Consider the following 26,244-nt stretch of genomic DNA (forward strand, 5'->3'; position numbering starts at 1 on the left):
TCCTTCTCCAGAGGATCTTCCCCACCCAGGGATCGAAGCCGGGTCTCCCGCGTTGTAGGCAGACGTTTCACCATCTGAGCCACCAGGAAAGCCCAGAACACTGTTGAAATGAACTTATCTACAAAACAGAAGCAGACATGGAAAACAAACTTATGGTTAGGGCGTAAGCGGGGGAGAGATAAATTGGAAGATTGGGGTTGATATATACACACTATATATAAAATGGACAACAAATAAAGAGCTTCCTTAGTGGCTCAGTGGTAGAGAAGTCACCTGCTAATGCAGGAGACATGGGTTCAATCCCTGGGTCAGGAAGATCTCCTGGAGAGGGAAATGGCAACCTGCTCCAGTATTCTTGACTGGAAAATAGCAAGGATAGAGGAGCCTGGTGGGCTACAGTTCATGGGGTCGCAAAGAGATGGATGCAACTTTGTGACTAAACAACAACAAAGTAAGGACCTACTGTATAGCACAGGGAACTCTATGCAACAACCCATCTAGGTAAAGAATCTAAAAAAAGAGCGGATATATGTATGTGTGTAGCTGATTCACTTGACTGTGCACCCGAAGCTAACACAACATTGTAAATCAATTATACTCCAATAAAGTTTTTAAAAAAATAATAAAAATAAAAACACTGTTGACTGTGAAAACCACAACTGGCTACCATTTCAAACCCACCAGAATGGCTAAAATGAAAAGAAACATACAACACTGAGTGTTGGCAAGGACATGTAGCGTTTGGAACACTGTTCCATGTTGTTTGGGGGACTGGAAAACGGAACATTGTGAAGAATCATTTGGCAATCTCTTACAGAGTAAAACCTACATCCACCCTATGGATGTAGCCCACTACTACGTACTTACTTAAAATAAGTGAAAATGTAGTTCCACTAAAAAGATTTGTACATGAAGAGCAGCAGTTTTAAATTTTGACAAAATTCAATTTATTGGTTGTTTATTTTACAATACACACTTTTGGTATCTTGCCTAGGAAAATTTTGCCTATCCTTGGGTTGTGAAGATTTTGTTTTCTTCTAGAAGCTTTATAGTTAGCTTTCATCAGTTCAGTTCAGTTCAGTCAACTCAGTCGTGTCCGACTCTTTGCGACACTAGGAATTGCAGCACGCCAGGCCTCCCTGTCCATCACCGACTCCCAGAGTTTACTAAACTCATGCCCATCGAGTCGGTGATGCCATCCAGCCATCTCATCCTCTGTTGTCCCCTTCTCCTGCCCCCAATCCCTCCCACCATCAGGGTCTTTTCAAATGAGTCAACTCTTCGCATGAGGTGGCCAAAGTATTGGAGTTTCAGCTTCAGCATCAGTCCTTCCAATGAACACCCAGGACTGATCTCCTTTAAGATGGACTGGTTGGATCTCCTTGCAGTCCAAGGGACTCTCAAGAGTCTTCTCCAACACCACAGTTCAAAAGCATCAATTTTTCAGCACTCAGCTTTCTTCACAGCCCAACTCTCACATCCATACATGACCACTGGAAAAACCATAGCCTTGACTAGACGGACCTTTTTTGGCAAAGTAATGTCTCTGCTTTTTAATATGCTATCTAGATTGGTCATAAATTTCCTTCCAAGGAGTAAGCATCTTTTAATTTCATGGCTGCAATCACTATCTGCAGTGATTTTGGAGCCCCCCAAAATAAAGTCTGACACTGTTTCCACTGTTTCCCCATCTATTTCCCATGAAATGATGGGACCAAATGCCATGATCTTAGTTTTCTGAATGTTGAGCTTTAAGCCAACTTTTTCACTCTCCTCTTTCACTTTCATCAAGAGGCTTTTCAGTTCCTCTTCACTTTCTGCCATAAGGGTGGTGTTATCTGCATATCTGAGGTTATCGATATTTCTCCTGGCAATTTTGATTCCAGCTTGTGCTTCTTCCAGCCCAGCATTTCTCATGATGTACTCTGCATATAAGTTAAATAAACTTTCACAGATGGGTCATGATCCATTTTCAGCTAACGAAAAAGATGTATACATATAAGTTCAGTGCAGCTTTATTTATAATGGCCCCAAACTAGGAACGACTAAGTGTCCATCAACAAGATGATGGAAAAACACAATATGGCATATATATCCATAAAGCAACAACAAGGAATGAGCAATTGATACACATAACAACCTAAATAAATCTCAAAAACATTATGTTGAGTTTAAAAAAAAAAGCAGACACACAGAAAGTATACTGTTTGTTTCTATTTATATGAAGCTCAACAATAATCACATCTAACTGGAGGCACAGAAGCCACAACAATGGTTGCCTGTGTTTAAGAATCAGAGGATGCTGAGTGAAACAGGGAACAGTGGAACTTTCTCGGGGAGATGAAAATGTTCCATACTTGGTTCTGAGTGACACAGAAACTCAATCTCCAAAAGCCCTCAAATTGTATACACTTAGGTGTTGCAGGTTTTACTGTATACACATTTTTATCTCATTTTTTAAAACATTGCTGATTTCAATGCTGATATGCTGATATTTGCCCTGATGAATTGAAAATCCACTTGAGAACACCTTCCAAGGCACAAGGCCACTTTCCTGGAAATAAAGTAAAAGTCAAGTCCTTGCACAGTGTTGTCAGAGAAAGAAGCTCTAAGGCAGTAAAACCAGGGCAGAGCAACTTGTTTGGCTTCTAATATTGAAAAAAATTCACAAACAACAGGTTCCTGAACTTCTGCTGCTTTCTCCCCTAGGAACAGCTGAGTGACAATGAACAGGGTTCATTTTTTTGTATTAACTTAAAACTAAATACTTTTATTTTCAAAATAGGAACATGCAGCAGAATCTCAGATTTCATTTTGACTTCAGCATACCCGTTTCATCCATTATTCATCCATACTGCACTTTCTTGGTTTATGATTTTACTAAATTTCTTCATTTGAATTATGGCCTTGTGGTCAACAGTGGGCGATATATTATTCTTATATAATTTTTAAATACAAAGGCAAATGGCACGGAACAATTAGAATCGATGGCTTGGGAGTCTGGCTCTCGGATGTCATAGGCAAACACTATGCTCTTGACTTTAACCTATGGGTTCCACTTCATGTGGGTTGTATTTTTCATACATCAGAGGTTTTTATAAAGTTACCATTCAATCCAGCAGCCCTACTTTGTTCGCAAAATATAAGCAAAACAAATATGTCAGGGTAATGATGCCAGGACTCTCCCTTATTGAAAAAAGCAGTTTATTAATACCTTATTGCTACAAGCTAGATCTTATTATCATCTTGGGTCATTTAGAATCTTATTAGGTATTCTGCTGGTGGATGAATAATCCTGTGATAAATTCTTTGCCATGTCCTTCACAGTTGTCATAGCAGGATCATAAACAGCATTTATAACAATCTAGCCTAGAGGAAGCGGCTGACAATGGTCTGCTTAGCATGCAGGAAATATTCAGATCGGCTGTGTCTGGTTAGACACAAGCCCACAAGAGAGATCCCAAAGTTAAATGTAGCATGGGTTTCTCTGAAGATTCCCCTTCGAAAAATGCATGAGGTCAGGGACGTGGGGACCAAAAACACTTTGGAAGCCACAGATAGTTTCTTTCCATCAGATCTGCCAGGCAGCAAGGGAAGGCTCAGGTACAGACTATTTTATTTCTGATAGGCTGTTTGGGTCTTCATTTGAGAACTCCAGATCAAGTTACACATTATTTCACACTGACCAATTCTGTGTTCTCATTTTGACTTCACATACAAAACTGAGACTCACTTGTGTTACTAATTAATACATTTGATGAGTCTGAAGGAAAACAACATTATGGGTGTCATCCCCAGCATAAGCCAAGTACATGTGCTCTGTTTCAAAAGTGTAGATTTTGGCACTTACAAAAACCCATGTTTTCATACATATTAAATATGCAATTTTGTGTTATATGATATTATATATACCTATATTTTTTCCTGTTCACATGAGGGGAACCATAGGTAGACGAGTGCAAATCTGCTGCCACTATTCTTAGAAAAATCCATGCAAAGAGGCAAAGGAGCCAGTCCAGTATTTTTCCAGCCTCATCTTCTGCTACTCCCTGCCACTTACCTCAATTAATTCATAATTCATCTCTCATTATTCTCTAGATATGTCAGGCCCTTTTTCAAGTCTGGTCTTTTATAAAAGCTGCTGTCTTTGTCCAGAATACCCTCGTTCTTTTTTCTTTGCCAAATACTCTAAATTGGATACTCTCAGAATCAGAACCTAAAACAAGCATTAGAGGGAAAAGACTTTATTTGGGAGGTGACCCCAGGCAACAAGCAGAGGAACAAGGATATGAGCCAGAGAAGAGAAGGGATTCAACAGTGAGTATAAACTGTGAGCAATCGAGGCTCCACCTTCCTGGGGACGTCTGAGAGACAGGATAGAAGGCATTTCAGGTTGCCCACCTACCCAAAAGGCAAAGAAGCAAGTAGTCATTGGCTGTGGACTGCTCCTGGCAGGACTTAACTCCCCCGCACTTTCAGCCTGCTCCCTGCATGGGCTGAATCTGCTCTCAGACTAGTCAAGAACAGCCGGGTCAGGGATATCCTGATGGTGAATGCTCAGGGGATGTGTGTAGGACACTGACGTCCTATATTTCCCAAGTCAAGTCCTCCTCATATTCTTCAAGTCTTAGTCAAAGTATTATTTTCTCTGGGAAAGCTTCTTTGATTCCCCCAGTCTACATTCAATGGTCCTTCATTTGATTCTCATATCATGATGCTTAATCATGGCACTAATCAGATCATGTTATAAATGTGACCAGTGACTGTCTCCCCTTCTAAATTGTAAGCTCCTTTAGAAAAGAATTTATGTCTGACTCATGTTTGGATCACCAGTATAGTCCTTGAAAACATTACAAAAAAAAAAAAAACTTAGCAGATCCAAATATTTACTGAGGACCTACCATAAGTCAGAAACTATTTTAAGAGCTGGGGAAAAGGGCAGTGAACAATATATTCTACTCAGGGGTCTTATAATGAAAGTAGAAGTGAAAGAAGTAGGTAAAAGCCATACAGTCAAAGTGATAGGACAAATTTTAGGTATTAGTAAATGCTATAACGAAAACAAAAGAGAGGAATGGGTAGAAAAAGACCTCTTCTCATGCTAGAGAAGAGGTTGCTATTCTTGTTAGGCTGCTGAGAAAAGGCTTCTCTGAGAAAGTACTCTATGAACAGATATTTAAAATAACAATGAGCAGGAATTACTGGAAAGAAAAGGAGGAACAGGTGGAGCCCAAAAGACTTCAGGTAAGTAAATCACTTTGTATATTATAATGGTGGATACATGTCATTATATATTTGTCAAAACCCACAGAATATACACCACCTAGAGTGAACCCTAATGTAAGCTATGAACTTCGGGTGATAATGATGTATTAGTGGAAGCTCATCAGTTGTAACAAATGTACCACTCTGGTGAAGATGTGGATAATGGAGATGCTGGGGGACGTGGAAAATGGAGATGCTGTATGGGCAGGAGGAATATGGATATTTATGTACCTTTTGCTCATTTTTGCTGTGAACCTTAAAACCGCTCCAAAAATACGTGAAACCATAATGAGAAGCACTCACAGTTGTGAAGGCATGGAAGAAAGAGAGCTCCAGGTGAAGGAAACAGCATGTTCAAAGGCTTGGCAGTGGTAGCAACTGTAGCATACTAGAGGGTCAGAAAAGCCAGGAAAGCTGCATTGTGGTGAACAAAGACGAAAAGGTGAGGGGAAGAGCTTTGAGGTGTGCACAGGGGACAGGTCATGTAGGGATTTTCTGGTGTTATAAACTAACCAAGAAATTCCAGATGTTCAAGCTGGATTTAGAAAAGGCAGGGGAACCAGAAATCAAACTGGCAACATCCATTCGATTATAGAAAAATGAAGAGAATTCCAGAAAAACTCTACTTCTGCTTCACTGACTATGCTAAAGCCTTTGGCTGGGTGGATCACAACAAACTGTGGAAAATTTAAGAGATGGGAATACCAGAGCACCTTACCTGCCTCTTGAGAAATCTGTATGTAGGTCAAGAAGGAACAGTTAGAACTGGACATGGAACAATGGACTGGTTCCAAATCGGGAAAGGAGTACGTCAAGGCTGTATATTGTCACCCTGCTTACTTAACTTATATGCAGAGTACATCATGCGAGATGCCAGGCTGGATGAAGCACAAGCTGGAACCAAGATTGCAGGGAGAAATATCAACAACCTCAGATATGCAGGTGACACCACCCTTATGGCAGAAAGTGAAGAGGAATTAAAGAGCCTCTTGATGAAGGTGAAAGAGGAAAGTGAAAAAGCTGGCTTAAAGCTTAACATTCAAAAAGCAAAGATCATCGCATCCAGTCCCATCACTTCATGGCAAATAGATGGGGAAACAATGGAAACAGTGACAGACTTTATTTTTTGGGGCTCCAAAATCACTGCAGATGATGACTGCAGCCATTAAATTAAAAGATGCTTGCTCCTTGGAAGAAGATTTATGACCAATCTAGATAGCATATTAAAAAGCAGAGACATTACTTTGCCAGCAAAGGTCCGTCTAGTCAAAGCTATAGTTTTCCAGTAGTCATGTATAGATGTGAGAGTTGGACCATAAAGAAGGCTCAGCGCCAAAGAATTGATGCTTCTGAATTGTGGTGTTGGAGAAGACTCTTCAGAGTGTCTTGGACTGCAAGGAGATGAAACTGGTCAATCCTAAAGGAAATCAATCCCGAATATTCATTGGAAGGAATGATGATAAAGCTGAAACTCCAATACTTTGGCAAACTGAAGCAAAGAGCCGACTCAGAAAAGATCCTGATGCTGAGAAAGATTGAAGGCAGGAGGAGAAGGGGATGACAGAGGATGAGATGGTTGGATGGCATCACTGACTCAAAGGAGACGAGTTTGAGCATGCTACGGGAGAAGGTGAAGGACAGGAAAGCCTGGCGTGCTGCAGTCCATGGAGCTGCAGAGTCGGACGCTATTGAGCGACTGAAAAACAACAAATCTAAATAGATCTAACATCCTCACATCAAAGAAAATTCAGAAGAAAATTGAAGACTAGGTTAAAATATTTTTCCCCCTCAGTGGCCTGGATATTTAGAGTAATATTAACTTGTGAATTTCTTTATCATCATAATACTTGCCTCACTTGGGATGGTGCAACCATGGGGCTGGAATCCTTGTTAGAATTCTTTCTCAACTACCTGTTACTCACACAGTCAAAAAAAGAAAAAGAAAATCTCACCCAAAGTACCACCTTTGAAACAGCAACAACAACGAAGTATCAGTCCCTTATGGCAACTGGCTCTTGCCTCTGTTACAACTGACCTTTGGAAGTGCTGTAACATCACATGGGCTTCTGTGTTGGCTCAGATGGTAAAGAATCTGCCTGTAGTGTACGAGACTCCAGTTCAATCCCTGGGTTGGGAAGGTCCCCTGGAGGAGGGCATGGCAATCCACTCCAGTATTTTTGCCTGGAGAATTCCATGGACAGAGGAACATACCATCACAGCCTCAGTTTCTCTTCAACAAAGTAAAAGGGCAGAGACTTAAATGGCCTTTAGAGTATCTGGCAGTCCTACAAGTCTATGCATCAAAACAAAGTGGGAATAGAAGTTATATAGTTGATTCTTTTATTTAACTTTGTAATAGGAAAATTTTAAAACATGCAGAGAAGTGGAGGGAATGTATAGTGATGTTGCATGAAGTCAGTATCAACCTCAAAAATTTACAAGCATTGCATCATGGCCAGCTTTTTCATGTACATCAGAAGTTATACAACCAAACATCCACCATCCCTTCAAGGTGGAAGCTCTGAATGTCCATCTTCTTATGGAGTGATGCAGTATACTCCTCCATATATTCTTTACAGGGGAGGGTTGACTTTGGGACATGGTTTGGAACCAAGGCCAAAGAATAAGGCAGATTACCATTCAGATGATAAATGTAAACCTTAAATGGTACATATTGAGTTTCTATATTGAAAACAAATAATTTTTAAAAGGAAATAGCTTCTTTTCTGTGACTGGGTGAAACTGGCTTTGAAACTAAATACATATTTTGAGCAGTGGTTTATCCACTGTTGGAATAAATGCTTTCATGTATTTATTCAGTAATTATTCAGTGACTACTGCACATAAGGCCCAGAAATAATACCACAACTGTGCATGAATCACAGTCCTTTCCTTAAGGACTCACAACCCAATAGACGAGAACTACAGGGGATCTGGTGCCTATGTACCAGTCTGCTTGATCACACATGGTATAATATCTAGATACTTCAATTTGTCTTTGCTTCCCTCTCCAAGGCAGTCTTTGCTACAGTTGACGGTCACCTCTATCTTCACTTTGCTGAGCAAACACTTTTAATTCTAACATGTTTCCCTCTCTAGCATAGGTAATCTGTTTATCCTTAAACTCTGTACATGGAGAAGGGTGGGACACAGGCGACCAGGCACTCACAGGCTCTTGCCACCAGGGCACTTTGCAACACGCACTTCTACTCTGAGTAAGCAGTTGCTCCTGAAGTGTCTGGTCCCAGCTAGATCAACTGCTCCCACAATTCCCAGTGAGTCAATGAGCAGCTCTCTCACTGACTGAATGACTTAATCCCAGCCAATTAAAGCTTAAACTGTCTAATTAAGCCGGAGAGGGAGCCATCAACTCACTGAATTCTGAGGCCTGTTAACTTCACCTAAACAATAGAATGATGTTAGGTGTATATTTGCAAAAAGATATGTCTGGACTGAAAAAGGTCAAAACCTGTATCAAATTCATACACAACTCTTTCAATGTATGTACTTCTGAATTCACTTTCCATTTAAATAACACAAAGCTAAATGTACATCATTACATGGCACTCTGCCATAAATGTTTTCCATTTTGATTTGTGTTTTGCGATTCTCATTGACTAGTGTCATTTATCGTATGACAACTATCATACAGCTCCATTACACTCATTTAGCCACAATTCACGATTAGCATGTGCTTCTTTCTCAACTCCTACATCACCATCATAACAACTCCCCTTTTCCCCTCCTCTGTGAACAATAAAACTGCTCATTTCAGAAGCATAATGACCACCATCCTCAAGAGCACATAATAGAAAAATTTGCTTTAAACTCAAACCACTCATTTATGAAAAAATTTAAATTATCTATTCAAAACTCTTTTCCCTGTAAAACTAGCACTTGCAAAGAAAAGAAATATATATATGGAGAGATGCTAGAATCCTGACTTCTTTAGCCAAATATGAACGCCTTATAAATACCACTGCAGACAGAGATACCACCGTCCTAGTTTGTCCCTAATGTTAGAACTGCATCAGCCCCTGAAATAATATTTAGCAAAGAGGCATTTTAAGAAAGTCAGCATGAGAAAGAAAAAAAAATCTTCTCAGGTACGTGTATGTTATTAATCATAATTAAGGCATATTTGACAGCTTCTTGGCAACAGAGACGATTAGTTCCTTTCTCTGACATCAAAATCCTAAAGGAATACTTGCTGTTTCATTACCAACTTCACTGGTCTTTATACCGATAATATCCACTTTGAGAATATGAGGTCTTAGAGAAACCTGAGCTCTGACAATTACTGTTTGCCCACTGCTGACACCATGTAAGGTATAACATAAGCCAGGCTCTTACTAAAGATAAAGTACAGGAATCTTGCTGGGGTTAAAATGTGAGTTCCAGGAAAACTCATGGTCTGCCCCATAATGCATTTCCACTGAAGGGTCATCCTTCAGAGTTGTTGGTTTTTGTCTGTGCAGGTAGCTCTGCACTTTCGATTTTCCATTAAATTGGAAAGGGAGCACTTGGTTCCCACTGCAATGGCATCCTCTGATAAGATGGTGAGAAATGGGAAATGGATCTGTTTCAAGAGAGAGACTCATTTTAATAAAACCAAACAAGAGACTCACTTCCATTTAATCACGCCTCATTCCATTAATGTGCTTTCTAAAACGATGCTGCTTTCTAAAGGTTCTTACGACGGCTACGTCATAAAGGAAGCATCTTCAGGATTTTTGTTTGGTGCCTTTACAGGTGATTTCAAAGCATTTATTCTGTTCATTTATTGATTACAAATTTCAGTTAAGTTTTACTCAAACCCAGCAGGGAGATTTTGGCCTGTTACACACAAATTCCCAAGATCACTTTCTGCTTTTACTTTTCGCGGACAACATCAGCCTAAAAGACGTTCACCTAATAGCATAGGTTGAGATTCAGGTGGTTCTCAAACAGAATGTTTCTACTTGAACAATGATCATTGCCATTCTCAAATTTCTCTTGCTCATGGCCCCTCTTAGGTTGTCTCTCACTCTTTCTTACAACTTCTCTCTTTGCATTTCTTTAGACACTCTCTCTTCCTGTCTTCTTCTCTTATAATGTCTTTTTTCATCGGTCCAGGATGAGAAGCCTGGGTGTCGAGGGAAGACAAATGGCTTTGTTTCCATCATGTAGATAAATTGAAAGAAAGCAAAAATTTAAATCTAAGTCTTCAACTTAATTTTCCCACAGAGATCTAGAAGCAGAATCTGTGATGTCCTGGGGTTGGAAGGGACCTCGAGGGGGAAAAAATAATCAAGTGCCCTTTATCCATCACACAGGCTACATGTGCCCTGCCAGACCAGTTATTCACTAAGAAATGGTTTCTGCTTCCACCAACTCAACATCATGACTATAATGCACCTTTTAAATATGGTCTTCAAGATGTTAAAATCACCAGCTCTGCTGATTTGGGGTTTCATTGTCTATTCTTCACTGTATCACATTTTAGTGAGATCTCAGGGGATTTAGCAATTAGCATAAGTACAGCAGTCTGATCATCAAAAGTAATTAATGGCATCAAAATACAGTCTTCTGGCTTTTGAGGACTTGTTACACACATCTTGATCTTTCTTGTTAAATGAGTACTTTATTTCTGTTAGCAAATTATCTACCACAAATTGTATTTAGATGGAAAACAAGTTAGCTTAATATATTGACATGTTTGAAACAACACAGAAAGTGACTCAGTATGCTGTGTTAGCAATAAGTTATTAACCTATGAGTAATTAATAATTCTAACAATAAAAGAAATACCAAAGTTGCTTTTTGCAACTAGGTACAATATACAAAACAGGCTTTATGGTTTCTTTTTTCTTTTTTTTTTTTAAAGTAAAATTGTCAAGTAGGGATTCTGTCAAACTGTCAGATGAAAATTTAAGAAAAATTATGGTTATTTATTTTTTCTTTCAGAACTCTCATTTAAATATTGCTGAGGAAAGGAAAAGGGGAGGGAGATACTTTATTGTAAGTGTTCAATTTACCATGAATCAAAGTTTTTAAAATTCTAGGAAGTTCCCTGGTGGTCCAATAGTTAGGACCCAGGGCTTTCACTGCCAGGGACTCAGGTTCAATCCCTGGTCAAGGAACAAAGAACCCATAGGCCATGTGGTATGGCCAAACAAAATCAAAAGTTTCTCACAGTAAAAGAGAAGTGTAGGGGAGAAAAACGTTTTCCTCAATCCTTAGGGTGCCTGGCTAGGTCTGAAAATTAAACTGACAGAGACAGATTAGCAGAAGGAAAAGTATATATATTTATTTAATCTAAGTTTTATACGCTGCTGGAGCCTTCATAAGGAAATGCGGATCCAAAGAAACAGTTAGACCTAGTATTTTTGTGCTGGGTTTAAAGAGGAGTGGGCAGTCATGGGACACACAGTATGAGGTAATGGCAGTAAACTGGGGGAAACTCAGCAAGGCCTGTTTGTTCAGATTCTCTTTGTCTCAGCCTCTCTTAGTATCCAGAGATAAGGATGCTCCTCTGGGTACAAGGAGGGCACCTCTCACATGAGGGTTTTATGACCTGTTTCAGAGAAGGGCGAGGAAAAGGTCAGTGTGACAGTTCTGCTTCTGCTGTTTTCTCAAACTGCTTCAGCTTAAAATTTTCAATATGTAAAGTTGCCATATTTTGGAGTAGCATGTCCTGAATTCCAACAGAAGTACAATAAGTGTAGGTTTCAACAGATAAATGCAATTCTTAACTGAGAACCTTGGATTCCCTTTAACAAGTCTCTACTCATTATGTCATTGGTGAGGCTGGCCTGTCTTCATATCAACACGGTGCTGGGGGTGAAGGTCAGGAAAGAGGAACATGTTTCCAGGGAGTCAAGCTTTCCTGTCCCAAGAGAACCTTCTTTTTGAATTGATTGTCATTTAAAATATCCCTAGTTTCAGAAAGACAAGCTTAGCACATTTGAGTCCTTACAGTTCACATCTATGACTCGTTTCCATTTCTTAAAAAAACAATGATATTTGCTTTAATGCCACAATCTCCCCTCACCACAAGAGATGTGAGCTTCAGGCAGCTCAGCATCATCATTTGTAAAGCTCAGACTTGGACTTTTACAGGACAATCAAAAATGAGAGACTGACTTAACTGGCTGCTGTCGGAGTAGCTCTTTGGAAGCTCTTTTTGAAGCTTCCATGTTTGGCATTTCTATTTCTTGTGCCACTAATGTTAAGATAAACAGCAAGTTTGGGCAATTTGAGTAAACCTCTCATGTCATCTGCTAATCTTCAAGACCACATGGAATAAACACAAATTTGCCCTATCAATGATTTAAAGTCTCTTTGGTATGAGGATTATGAAAATATGCTAAACTAAAACAAGTCTTATTTTTTTTAAAGTGTACTTTACTTTAATCATGTTTGCAACCTGTTCTGTGCTCAAGAGATAGATGAGAATAATTTCTGAAGTTAAAAGCAACTAAAAGAGATTAACAATGAAAGACAAAGGGACTCAAATTTCTTCTCTGACCTAGGAAGGGAAACATGGAACTAAATTACTGATTTCTCACAGGCAACTGCGACAATTTCAACTTCAAGCTCACATACATTACCATCTCCCAACGATAACATATTATATAGTTCATCCAGGTTGAAGGTAACACACATAAGAAATAAAGAGAGACTCAAAAACTTAATATTCAAAGCAAAATTTTGAAAGTGGGGACCTCCCACGGCCCTTGCAGACACTCCCATTTGTACCTCTTTATAGCTGCATTTATATAAAATGAGCTTTCCTTATTATGTTTCCTTCTATGAAATCTCAAAGATTATTTTTATTATGAAATATTTAATGGAAATAAGGATAGAAAGTCATTGAAGAATCACTAATGTAACTTACCACTCACTGTGGCACATGAACATTTTGACATGAACATTTTGACATTCTGACGTGAACATGTGTCAGATCTTTTTTCGTAAGGAAATACATGACAGAGGCAGATGAGGCCCCTCAAGTATCTCAATCAAATTCATGGTACTGTCCCCTCCCACCCACCAAGGCCACTGATGATCCATCATGGACAAGACGGCTGTGTTGCATAACTCACATTGGCCCCTGGAGTTGTTCTTGGCAGCCTTCTCAATGCTGGGGTTGCACTTTATTGAAAGTTTTCCTCATCTTCACTTTTTTGGGGGCAGGGGTGGGCACATTGGGAAGCAGACTTCCCTGGTGGTCCAGTGATAAAGAATTTGTCTGCCAACTCAGGAGACATGGGTTCAATCCTTGGATCGGGAAGATCTCCAGAGAAGGAAAGCAACCCACTCCAGTATTCTTGCCTGGGCAATCTTGAGCCTGGTGGGTTACAGACCATGGTTTTTTGTTTTTTTTTTTATAGCTCCTATAAGAATACCACTACCATGGATTCAAGATGATTGTAATAAGCAAAAATGGTCAAACGAATAAGAGCCAAACAGCTCTTCTGTGGACATGGGATGGACCAAGCATTCTCAACTATAAGCTTGAAAACAATGCCAGCCCATGAAGCAACCATTTAGGTTAAAAAGTAAAAAAGGATTCTGAACAGAAATGCAAGGATCATTAACTATAACAGAACAGTGCCATTCCCATAGGAAGTTCTTATAAACACGATACACCATGTTGTCATCCAATATTCAGAGAACATTTGGAGATTTAAAATTGGATTTTTATCCTGGATATAAATAAAGTTCTCCTGTCATAGTTTAAAATAAAAAGAAGCAGCAGCAGCAAAAGGTGGGGCATCAACAAATTAAAATTGACACTTAAAATTAAGTTAGTCAGTACCCTGTTTCTTTGAAAACTATTAGATGTTTTTGAATACATTTTCAACCTTCACTGTTCACCCTCACACAATTCCACCACCCACTCCACATTTCCTTTTCCTGCAAGAACTCTGGAATCTCCTGCAAGAACTTCAATGTAATTCTGGAGCACATGCCTCTCTCCCTTTAAAACTGAGACATCCTCAAGATTGGAAAAGGTAGTCACACTGAGGAGAAGACAGATCAGAGACACACACAGCTCCTATTCCCAAAGCTAAAGCTACAAACAGAAAACAGAGTGTTGAAGCCACGATCCAAAATTTTGACTGGAGGATGTTGCTAGCTGTGTTCTTCTAACTCTTTTCTTTTGTTGCCCAGAAACCTACAATTCCTACTGTTTAGAGAAACACTCCAGACCAAGGAAGGACCAGGTTTCCAAATTCCTTCTTAATCTTGCTTCCAAACTAGTGATTAAAGGAAGACAGCTGAGAGGAGTGAATGAAGGATCCACCAATGAAAACTTTAAGGCACCACTCATTCAACAAGTGTTTATTGAGCTTCTGTGGTCACAAGCATATAATGATGAACAAGATTTCTTACCTTCATGAAAGCTGCCTAGGGATGAAGACCAACGTAAGTGAAACTATTACACAAATGAATATAGGTCTCCAAACCACAGCCAGTACTTGGAAGGAAAAGTATAAGCTCCTATGGGAAATTGTAAAAGCAGCAGGCTTTAGAAAGATGAATAGTTACAGGGGATGAGTGGGGTTTCTCACTGGCCCGGGTAATGACGAGTGCCAAGGGCCTGTAACAGGAAGTCATAGAGGATGGCGTACCTACTGTATCAAGAAGATTCAAGTAGAAAGAGGCAGAAAGGAACCTGAAAAGTGGGCCAGGGCCTGATCACCAAGGGTCTTGTAGGATGCTGTAAAAGACTGTGGTTTTTGTCTGAAGAGGAATTTGATGCTATTGGAAGGTTGTGAATAGTAGCATTCATGATCTAATTAAGTTTTCAGATCACTCTGACTGTCATGTTGAAATGTATCAAAGGGGGTCAAAGAAGAGAAATAGGAAGACCGGTGACAATATGATTTGATGTGCAATTTTTAAGATCACTGACTACCAAGTGGAGAATGTGTTGGAGGGGAGCCAGAGTACACTCGAGAGATGAATTCATTGGCAAGGGCAGCCGCCCAGGTGAGAGGTGCTGCTGGTCTGGGCCAGGAGGGAGACAGCATGCCTGGAGAACCACCATGGTGGCACACAAGCTGCTCACTACCACGCTCCCTTCTGTGCGGCGAGGGCTACCTGCCGAGAGGTCTCCATGGACAGAGAGAAGCTCCTCTTCAGGAAGACTCCTAAGAGACCGTAATCTTTGGTTTCAGGGCCAAAATCTCTCTCGCACCTCCTGAGCTATTGACTTATTTTAGCCCCAGGCACATGAGACAACCACCAGTTCTGGTGCCTTTGTTGTCTTGGTGGAGAAAACTCAACAAATTTCAAGCCCACCTTCTCTAAGCATACCACTTTTCCCTTCCCGCCTCTCTGTGACTAAACTCAATATATCTTTCAGTTTACCTTTCCTATTCTTATTTTGTTCTCTCAAGTTTTAAAGTTTTATCTAGTGGCTATATGTAATTTTAAACACATAGCTACCTACCATTTAGCAAGATTCCATAGGAAATTATTCTTAACTATTTATTATTTAACACTTATTTTGCTATTTAAAATATAGAATGGAAGATTGCTCTTCTACTTACAACACTTTTGTCACTAAATGTGTGGGTTTTCCACCCTAAGGAATTTTCCAGTTCTCTGAAGACACCAAGTGGGTGTTCTACAACTTAGTTCAATCCTGATACTAACTATTCCGAGTTAGTGCAGACCCCCACAAATTAAGGGCTCAGTCCCACAATTCTGTCCCACTTCAGACTCCAGTCACAAGTAATAGAAGCCTAGGGTATCCCCACTTCTGTCGTACATGGCCACAAATTAGAGTTTCCCACAACCCTCTCTGAGTGTTTGACAATTTTCTATAATGGCTAACTGAACTTGGTGAAACACTTTACTTATATTTGCTGGTTTATTATAAAGGATATTATAAGGGATACAAATGAACAGCCAAATGAAGAGATACAGAGGATAAGGTCCGGAAGGGACCCAGGTGGAGTCACAACAACCTCCCAGCATGTAGATGTGTTCATCAACCCAGACACTCTCTGAACTCTGCAGTATAGGGATTGGTATGGTGGCATCATATTGTAAGCATGAGTAATAACTCAATCGAGACCCTCTTCCCACACCAGAGGATGAAGGATAGGTCTAGAGGATAGTGGACTGAGGGTCTCAAAGTTCCAAGCTTGCAGTCATGCTTGGTCTTCCTGGTGACTAGTCTCCATCCTGAAGCCACCCATGAGTCCCCAGCCATCAGTCATCTCACTAGTACATACAAAAGACACTGTGATCACTCCAGCGATTTTAAGAGTCTTAGAAGCTTTGGGGTCAGGAACTAGGGACTAAAAACAAATTTTATAACAAAAGATGGCCCTTTCACTCCTACCAGACAGGAAATTATAAAGATTTAGGAGCTCTGTGCCAGCAGTTGGACATGAAGACCAAATATATATTTCTTGTTATATCATAGTATGATAGATATTCATTTCAGAAATACTGCAAAATGTAGAAAAGCCCAAGAAGAAAATAAAAATAATCTGTAATCCCATCATGGAGAAATAACACTAGTTAATATTTGATGCTGGGAGGGATTAGGGGCAGGAGCAGAAGGGGATGACAGAGGATGAGATGGCTGGATGGCATCACCGACTCGATGGATATAAGTTTGAGTAAACTCCGGGAGTTGGTGATGGACAGGGAGGCCTGGAGTGCTGCGATTCATGGGGTTGCAAAGAATCGGACACGACTGAGTGACTGCACTGAACTGAACATTTATATGGGTATAGTCTTCTAATCTTATTTCTGTGCCTATGTATATACCTATCATCTGTCAATCTTTCCCACAGAAAAGAGAGAAAGTGCATGTGTGTGTGTGAGTGTGTATGCAGGCACATTTGTGGTTATACGTGTTTGTATAAGTCTCAAGTCCATTTTGGAACAATGAGAGAAATGGATAAAAAGATAAAGAGATGACAGGGACTTCCCTGGCGGTCCAGTGGTTAAGACTTCACCTTCCAAAGCAGAGGGTAAGGGTTGGATCCCTGGTCAGGAAGCTAAGATCCCACATGCCTTGGGGTCAAAAAACCAAAACATAAATCTTAAGCAACACTGTAAAAAATTCAATAAGTACTTTCTAAAAAAGAAATGGTCCAAATCAAAAAAAATTTTTTTTTTTAAAAGAGATGATAGTTTATAGAGAGACACAGAGATAGATAGACATTTTCCTCTGAATTTTGAATACTAGATGATTTAAATCCTAGGCTGCTTGTTTTCAAAATAGTTTCATTTCAACTACTTCTATCAATAAATAATACTCCTGCTTATTCAATCAGAAGCAATTGTCTGGCTAAGTGATGACTGATGACTTAGAGGTTATGTTATTTCTGTCTTTCCATCTTGAGTCCTAAGAGTATTCAGGTTGATGGAAGATTGACTATAGGTAAAAAGTAAACACTCTCATGGTGATGTAATAGGTTCCCAGATCATATAGCACATCATATTTTAAATTGTTTATACAGCAAACTAGATTGCCAGTGTAAATGACAAATCTCTTAGCTTTCTTGTTTCTGGCAGCAATCTGTGAAAAAGCAGAAAACTCCTCCCAAGTTATATGAAGACTTTTTTTTTCAGTTGTAAACTGACCTGAATTTTGTCCCCAGAGGAAGGCATAACCAAGAACTACATCTGCACTACCTGCCTTAGGTGGGCTGTGACACCACCACCAACTAAAGCAGAGCACTTAGAACTCACACAGTAAAAACCCATGACCAAACTGCCCTTGAACAGATATTCAACCCTGCCCAACTCCTTCTCTGATACTACTTGAATCTACTTACAAGTAAAAATATCTAATAGCCAATTTAGTCCATGTGGTTGCAATATGGCCACATGAGTATGACCTTTTTGTATAGGCATCCACAGAAATTTGTGGTCACTATACCATTCCCCACCCCAAAACCAGAAGAGCATACTGAAGAGTTTCCAACGTGTCTTAACTATATTAACCAGAAGGACGAAGGGCTCACTTCCAGGGCTTTACCACATCAATTTTTTCTGCTTCTCTTCTATCTTCTCTTTCTCTCTTCCTGTACTTATTTTAAAAACCTCAACTCTTTGAGGGTTTACTGTTGAGATGGATACAGTTTTTTTAAATTAAATAATTCAGTTGAAAATTGTAATATGGAGAAATTTTTACACCCTTGACTTACCACCAAATCATCTTCTAATTCCCTACCCCTGATTAGTCAGGATATGTTTAGGAAATGTAATTTTATTGGAATATAATTTAGCCAATTTGAAAACTTTTATTGGCATGTTACTTATTTCAGACACTGTTCGAGGCACTAAGGACTCCAAAATAAGGAGACATAGCCCATCCTCATGAATCTCCCAGTTTAGTAGATATCCCAATAAACCCTAATTGAGTGCAGTATTCTAAATTAAAAATAAATACTTTATCAAAAAATTGAATGTGTCCTTAAATTTTAATATATAAATACATGGGTCTATATTCAACTGTAAGTTCTTTCTGATTAGCCTAATATCTATTCCTCCCGACAATGAGTGACAAAAATTGATGGTATCTATCTATATAATAGATACTTTTAAGAGTGTCTGCCTAATTCATCCTCTCCTTGTGCGAGAGAGAGAGAGAGAGAGAGAGAGAGAGAGAGCCCCAAAGTTAAGTTTAGTCTATAAAACATAACCGTCCTGATCACAGCTAAATGAACCAGGAATAAACACTGGACTCAAGCTGGTTCCAGTCAGATTTGGTTCTTCCTCTCATAGTTAAAGTAGACAAGCTTGAGTCAGAACAACCCTCTCATTGAAAACATCTAGAAAAGTTAACATCTAGAAAGTTATTAAAGAAAAAATCTGTTTGAAGGCAGGAGAACACTATAAGGCATCAAGACTTGAAGAAAGGATCCCAGAGAGAAAGAAGGCCCAGAGAGTTGAATCATACACTTATGTCCTTTGAAAAAGTGAAAGCATTAGTCACTTAGTAGTGTCCTACTTTTGCAACCCAATGGACTGTAGCCCACCAGGCCCCTTTGTCCATGGAATTTTCTAGGCAAGAATACTAGAGTCAGTTGCCATTCCCTTCTTCAGGCGATCTTCCCAACCCAGGGATCAAAACTGGGTCTCCCTCACTGCAGGCAGATTCTTTATCATCTGAGCCTGTCCTTTAGGCATCTGCTAATCCTAAACAAGAATAGGAATGATATACCTATTTGAGTGCAGAGTTCCAAAGAATAGCAAGGAAAGACAGGAAAGCCTTCCTCAGTGAGCAATGCAAAGAAACAGAGGAAAACAATAGAATGGGAAAGACTAGAGATTTTTTTTTTTTTTCAAGAAAATTAGAGGTACCAAGGGATGATTTCATGCAAAGATGGGCACAATAAAGGACAGAAATGGTATGGACCTAACAGAAGCAGAAGATATTAAGAAGAGGTGGCAACATACACAGAAGAACTATACAAAAAAAGATCTTCATGACCCAGATAACCACGATGGTGTGATCACTCACCTAGAGCCAGACATCCTGGAACTTAGGCTTAGGAAGCATCACTAGTGGAGGTGATGAAAGTCCAGTTGAGTTATTTCAAATCCTAAAAGATGATGCTGTGAAAGTGCTGCAGTCGATATGCCAGCAAATTTGGAAAACTCAGCAGTGTCCACAGGACTTGAAAAGGTCAGTTTTCATTCCAATCCCAAAGAAAGGCATGCCAAAGAATGTTCAAACTACTGCACAATTGCACTCATCTCACACACTAGCAAAGTAATGCTCAAAATTCTCCAAGCTAGGCTTCAAAAGTACATGAACCACAAACTTTCACATGTTCAAGCTGGATTCAGAAAAGGCAGAATAACCAGAGAGCAAATTGCCAACATCTATTGTGTCATCAAAAAAACAAGAGAATATCAGGAAAATACCTACTTCTGCTTTACTGACTATGCCAAAGACCTTGACTGGGTCGATCACAATAAACTGTGGAAAATTCTTCAAGAGATGGGAATACCAGACCACCTGACCTGCCTCCTGAGAAATCTGTATTCAGGTGAGGAATTAGAACTGGACATGGAACAACTGACTGGTTCCAAATCGGGAAAAGATTATGTCAAGGCTGTATATTGTCACCCTGCTTATTTAACTTATATGCAGAGTACATCATGAGAAATGCTGGGCTGGATGAAGCATAAGCTGGCACCAAGATTGCCAGAAGAAATATCAATAACCTCAGATCTGCAGATGATACCACCCTTGCTGCAGAGAGCGAAGAATAACTAAAGAGCCTCTTGATGAAAGTGAAAGAGGAGAGTGAAAAAGTTGGCTTAAAACTCAACACTCAGAAAACTAAGATCATGGCACCCAGTCCCATCACTTCATGGCAAATAGATGGGGAAACAATGGAAACAGTAAGACTTTTTTAGGGCTCCAAAATCACTGCAGATGGTGACTGCAGCCATTAAATTAAAAGACGCTTGCTCCTTGGAAGAAAACTTGTGACCAACCTAGACAGCATATTAAAAAGCAGAGACATTACTTTGCCAACAAAGGTCTGTCTAGTCAAAGCTATTGTTTTTCCAGTAGTCATGTATAGATGTGAGAGTTGGACTATTGAGAAAGCTGAGTGCCGAAGAATTGATGCTTTAGAACTGTGGTGTTGGAGAAGACTCTTGAGAGTCCCTTGGACTGCAAGGAGATCCAACCAGCCAATACTAAAGGAAATCAGTCCTGAATATTCATTGGAAGGACTGATACTGAAGCTGAAACTCCAATACTTTGGCCACCGATGCAAAGAACTGACTGATTGGAAAAGACCCTGATGCTGGGAAAGATTGAAGACAGGAGGAGAAGGGGACGACAGAGGATGAGATGGTTGGATGGCATCACCGGCTCAATGGACATGAGTTTGAGTAAACTCCAGGAGTTGATGATGGTCAGGGAAGCCTGTCGTGCTGCAGTCCATGGGGTTGCAAAGAGTTGGACACGACTGAGCAACTGAACTGAACTGAACTGAATCCTAAAATGATGGCTGAAGGGCTGAGAAAACAAGCAGAATGTTCAGTTGCTTCACAGGACTGTAGGAAGCAAACTTGTAATTTAGGACCCACGAGAGAACAGTAGCCATGTTAAGTATCTCAGGGTTTCAATTGGGACTCTTTCAGAGCGCATACTCTACTGGTAAGAGGGAACTGGAACTAGGTGGTTGTTGTTCAGTTGCTCAATCATATCCGACTCTTTGAGACCCCACGGACTGCAGCACGCTAGGCTCCCCTGCCTTTCACTGTCCCCAGAGTTTGCTCAAACTCATGTCCTTTGAGTCAGTGGTGCTTCTCACCATATTATCCTCTGCTGCCCACTTCTCTTTTTGCCTTCAGCCGTTTCAAGCATCAGGGTCTTTTCCAGTGAAATGTAGGAAGACCCTCACAATGACTGAACTTCACTTCAATCAACATAATCTCAGGCTGGGTCAAGGTGATCTGTCCTTGTGTAGGCAGCCTCTAAGATGGCTCCCAGTGAAACCTACTTCCTGGCCCTCATGCCCTTGGGTAATCCTGTGAGTATGGGCTGGACTTAGTGACTGCATTCTAACAAACAGAACTAGCAAAATGTGATGGGTTATCACTTCTGAGATTAGGTTACAGAGAAGCTCTCCTTTTGCCCTGCACTGCCTCTCTACTTCTCTCTTTTGCTCTGAGGACAGCCAGATACCATGTTGTGAACTGATCTATAGAGGAGGTCTATATGGCAAGGAACTAATAGCTCCAGCAAGCAGTCAGTGAAAACCTGAGGCCAGCGAACAGTCATAGTAGTTATTAGCTTGTCAGAAGCAGGTCCTCCCCCAGGGGAGCCTTCAGATGAGATCATATCTGTGCTGAGTTGTGTCCGACTCTGCAAACCTATGGGCAGCAGCCTGCCAGATTCCTCTGTCCATGGGATTCTTCAGGCAAGAATACTGGAGAGGGTTGTCATTCCCTCCTCCAGATAAGACCATAGCCCCTGCTAATACCTGAATTTCAAATATGTGAGAGACTTAGAGACAGAAACTAATACAACATTGTAAATCAACCATATTTCAATGAAAAGCAATAAAATAAAAATTTTACTTAAAGATGGAAAATGCAAAAAGTTCTATGTGCAGGAATTTTATAGGTAAAATTATACTACTACTGAAAGACAATAAGAAGATATATTAAAAAAAAAACTCTAGCAGTAAAAAGTAAGAAACACCTAAATGTCATCAAGAGGAAAATGAAAAAAAGTGGTATCTTCATTAAGTGAAATATTACATAGAAGTTAAGTAGAATAAACTAGACATATGTATAAGACATATCCATATCAATAAGGGTAAATCTGAAAACCTTAATGTTTACTAATTAAAAAGTTACCAAAAGATAGTAGAGTGTCATAACACTGATCAGTCATGTATGACTCTTTGCAACCCCATGGACTTACAGTATGCCAGGCTTCCCTGTCCTTCACCATCTCCCAGAGTTTGCTCAAACTCATGCCCACTGAATCAGTCAGTGATGCCATCCAACCAAGTCATCCTCTGTCATCCCCTTTTCCCCCTGCCTTCAATCATTCCTAGCATCAGGTCTTTTCCAATGAGTCAGCCTGGTGGACTGCCGTCTATGGGGTTGCACAGAATCAGACACAACTGAAGCGACTTAGCAGCAGCAGCATCTCTTCACATCTAGAACTTGTTATTATACATAACTATTCAATCAGAAGCAGAGTTGCTCCAATCTAGGCCTCTTTGAAAGCCCTGGGAGGGGCTCTGGCAATGTGTTCACATGGTTACGTGGTGGTTTATTCACTGAATCATGTCCGACTCTTTGTGACCCCATGGACTGTAGTCCACCAGGCTCCTCTGTCCATGGGATTTTCCAGGCAAGAATACTGGAGTGCGTTGTCATTTCCTTCTCCAGGGGATCTTCCTCTCCCAGGGATTGAACCTGGGTCTCCTGCATTGCAGGTGAAAAATTTGTAAAAATAAAATATTTTAACAATGCTTGGTTAAGACAACTGTCTCTTTCTGTGCCAACTTCATCATCTGTCTCCCTTTCCTTCATATGAGGTAGCATTGGAATGACCATGAACGCATTTGGAAATCTGATTTAGGAGAAGTTGGGGGACACATTTAGGTTAGGTTTTGTGAGGCATGTTCACGGGCTTCACTGCATCCAATGCAGAAAGTGCTCCCAGAGATACTCCTGTTGCTCACCATGTGGACCCTCGAGTGGCACCATGACGCAAAGGCACATATCCAAGGTCAGATCAAGACGTAAACAAACCCTCCAGCACCAGGTCCAAGAAGTATGGTGAGAGTCAGGAGAAAAAGCCAAAATTTAGAATGTGTGGAGAAGCTGGTCTGTGGAAAATTCTTCCAGCCAGATACATAAAACTGAAAACTGGATACTTCGTTTTCATCGATATCTAAACAAAACAAAGTTCCCTCTTGTCAGGAATAAACTCACAACTGAGCCTATACAATTATAAACACACAGTTTTGTTTTCTTTGGGAGAAAATCTTACAGAAGAGAACTTATCCAGATTCTAGTGCTTCTAAGGCAAATGCATGTAGTAGTAGTACCAAAGTGAGTATTTGTGTCTGCAAAATTTCATGCTGTATAAATTTCAATTATCAAGAAAGAAAATTGGTTAACCATGCTAAAGGAAAAAACTGTCTTGTATTCAGATTACTATTTTGGTAATAGACTTTCTCCAAAAGTTCAGAAAAAAGTATCTATTTATAAAAAGCTAATTTAGAAAATTAGACAATATTATTAAATCATTTCATATTAAATAAAAAGTATGCAGCCAAAAAATTACAGAAAAAGTGTAACAGAGGCATGTCAAATAGTTAATTACAAAAAAAAATCATTTTTCTAGATTTTGTGATATTCATGAGTTTATTTGTAGTTTGCTATAATTTCTTTTCCCATTATAAATAAATATTCATTTTTTAAAAGCTACTAAAATTTTATAAGTTTCTGGTATGGAAAATTAGGGTCTGCCCCTGACCACTGTATATTATTTATTTATGATTTATTAACATATACAGTAAAAGCTGAAAATGTGTGGGAAGAATACGAAGTAGGCTTTGGGATCTTGTTTACCAAAGGCATAGAAAGAGGAGCCAGGGTGATGGGGATGGTGATTTCTCTGTATTTACAGCATTTTAAATATTCAGTAACTGGAATCATTAAAGCCTGGCATAAGTAAGCATCCAGTTAAATCTGAGAAATGGTTTCACTGATGGAATCATCTTTTAAGAAATCAGGTGGGATAAGATGAGCCTCATTCTGTAAAATTAGATATCTTATCTCTATTTTTATTAAATAGATGCAGTGAAATTAAGTGAGATCATAGGTAAAAGGACTTCTGCACATTATAAAATAATACTGTCATAAGTTACACAGTTTGCAAAATGACAATCTATACACAAGTATTTATAGTAAGAATGTCAATAATATCACCTGACATTTTGAATACTCATTTTATGAAGTACTCACCTGTGTGTCTGACATGCCTTTATCTTATTTAATACCCCCAGTAAGTCTATGAGGGAAGTACTATTATTATTCCCATTTTATTTATGAGATCAAATAGGTAACTTTTTGATGGAACTAGGAAATATTAATTATATTTAACACCCATAAAATATTTAAGTCAATTGTCTCATTTCACACAAAAAACATCAATCTGGGTGTATGATGTTATGCAAGGGGTGGTGGGGGTGATGAGCAGGAATAATGCAAATAATCACTGAGTTAATTTTCATTCTCTCAGTAGTCACTGTAGCATATATTCTCAGTACACATCATGACACATCTCAGTTTAAATTCTAGGTAATATGAAGTAATGCACATAGGCTTCTGGCTTCTCGCTTAAATTTTTAATCCGTATTCCACACTATTTCTTCTAAAATCAAAACTCAGCAAGTTCAGAATGTTCTATCAAATTCTGAAGCTCCATGTTGGTGTTTATCTGTGTACTGTCTTATTTACCTAAAGCATTCTGAAATGCTACAACTTGTATCAGAATACTATAGTGTTATGAACCCCAAAATTCCATTAAGTACCATGCATCCAGTGACTACATTTGCATAAAGGAGGGAGTATGTGCTGCAAACAGGGGTTGAAAGAGAAAAAATTCCCTGCCCCCACAGAAATAGCCAATCAAATAATAAGGAGTAAAGAGAAACCCAGAGAACTCTAAAATTAAAGGGGGTAGGGAAAAACTGGAAATAAAAAAAATCACCAGGCCAGATTCTTGATAGACCTCACCATGTCTCACTCCTAAACTGATCCAGAGTCCAATAGCTTTATTCCCAATGCCCTGAGTCAGGAGCAGGAGCTTTGACATCTCCTATCATGGTCAATAACGGAGGCGTGAAGGGGATCTTTGGTGAAGCCAATGGGGAAAAAGAGTTGGACAGACAGTTTCCTGCTGGAACATGTTGGGAGCGTGTGGTGTTTCAGCCACAGGCTCCCGATGATGGAACTTTCATTGCTGAACATGAAGATCATTTCAGCACCCTACAATTATGTGCCTAATTAAAATTAAGAAATTAGAACACAGTTAAAAGGAATAATATTTTGCTCACAGCTAATTTCATTAAAGTATTAATGAACAGGACTCTTTTTATGGCTAGAGGGCAACCACTTTCCACAGAGTACTTCCATGCCAGCTAATTTATTCATGCATGAAAAACAATCCAATGAGAAATGAGGGAGCTCAGAACTGCTGGTCCTAATTAAAATATTTAAAACACCAAGTCTCTTTTCTTCCATCTAGCCAAATACCTAAGCTTGAGCCAGCATGGTGCCAATTAACATGGAAAAAGCAAACACAAACACCCATGGTTTCTGATTAAAGAGCACATTATAGTACCATGCAATACATTGTTCAGCACATATATGTAAATGTTTAATTAACCCATGTCTAAATCTCAGCAACATTCAAAAATCGATAATTTAATCCCTAAACAAGTGTCGATCTGTGGAGGG

Source organism: Dama dama, chromosome 12 (assembly GCF_033118175.1).
Source record: "Dama dama isolate Ldn47 chromosome 12, ASM3311817v1, whole genome shotgun sequence".
Taxonomy (NCBI): Eukaryota; Metazoa; Chordata; class Mammalia; order Artiodactyla; family Cervidae; genus Dama; species Dama dama.